This window comes from Dendrobium catenatum, unplaced genomic scaffold (genome assembly GCF_001605985.2).
Source record: "Dendrobium catenatum unplaced genomic scaffold, ASM160598v2 fragScaff_scaffold_1422, whole genome shotgun sequence".
Classification (NCBI taxonomy): Eukaryota; Viridiplantae; Streptophyta; class Magnoliopsida; order Asparagales; family Orchidaceae; genus Dendrobium; species Dendrobium catenatum.
Window position 1 is genome coordinate 981,487 of NW_021319884.1, and position 1,328 is coordinate 982,814.

At 29.9% G+C, this 1,328-nt stretch overlaps 1 long non-coding RNA gene across 1 annotated transcript; it reads left to right on the top strand.

The window, feature by feature from the left end:
- On the top strand, window positions 1–464 carry LOC114580951. Its single transcript, XR_003702694.1, has 3 exons — window positions 1–137; window positions 233–269; window positions 360–464. It is a non-coding gene; the product is annotated as an uncharacterized LOC114580951 (long non-coding RNA).
- The last annotated feature ends 864 nt before the right edge of the window (window positions 465–1,328 follow it).

Here is a 1,328-nt window from a genome sequence, read left to right on the forward strand (position 1 = left end):
CACCAAAGGCCTAAATATGATCTGACAGGAGGACACGAAGTCCATTCTATCTCCTTTTCTTCTCCCATCTGATATCAGCCTTTCTCTTCTCTAAGAAGATAATCAATGGAGGATTCACTCTTTTCATAGACTCATAGGTGAGCTAGCTATCCCTACACAGCAATCAATCCACCACTTCCTTCTATAACTCTATCTTCTTCTTCTTCTTCTTCTTCTTCTTTTTCATGAGCAGGCAATGTCATATCTGTTCTGGTCTTCAGCTCTCCCATGTAAGAGTACTATCTACCGCCATTTTTGCACCTCAAATTCTTTGAAACCTCTATTTCTATTGAGCATACATGTCAAAACGCATTAATCAGCCCGACGTTTTGGAGGATTGTTAAGAACGGCTCAACAGAGGAATTCGATCCACTTCCTTACGTCACGGCTTTCCTTAGCGCTTCACTTTGGGCTTACTACGGCATCCTCAAGCCAAACGGCCTCCTCGTCACCACCGTCAATGGCGTCGGCGTCGTGCTTGAGGCCCTCTACATCTCTCTCTACACTTATTTTGCTCCTCCTCCTCTCAAGGTATGTATATAGCCAAATTTTTTTCTCAAGCATAAATTAATTATTTCAAAAATATAATTAATATATATTTTTAAGATATATCTTATTGTTAAACTCTAAATTCTTAAAATTTGAAGGAGAAATTATATTTTATACAAATGAAATGTTTTAAAATTTAGAAGACATGATACATACACATAATATAAATCTGTCCTTGTATATGATTCCTTGTATGAATCATTAAAAGATCAAAATTAACACAATTGAAATTTTTTTTTGAAGATTGTAAGATGAATAGATTAATTGAAGGAAAAGCAACATCGATGAGATTCTATTTTTAAGGAAAAAAATTTATCAAGATTTTTAGTTCTCATTAAATAAGGGTTTGAATAGCTTTCATATGCTTCATAAATAATTTTTTAGTATAAAATTTTCATTTCAAATTTTTTGACTTAAAAGTTGTTAAAAAGCAACAAAATATCTAAACAAAACTAAGACTTATTTAGACGCTTCTTTTCTGCTTTCATAAATGACTTTTAATATAAAATTAATTTTTTATTAGAAAGCTGTCTTTAAGAAGATGATAGCTGTATAGTTCGTTTGAGATGACTTTCTTATATTTTGAAATCTAATTTTTTAATAAAAATATCCTAAAAACAAAAAAAAAAAGTCTAATCAAATAAAACCTTTTTTTTTTTAAACATGTTATATATAATATATATATAAAATATATTAGATAATAATTTAACTAAATCATTTGACAATTATTATTAAATCTT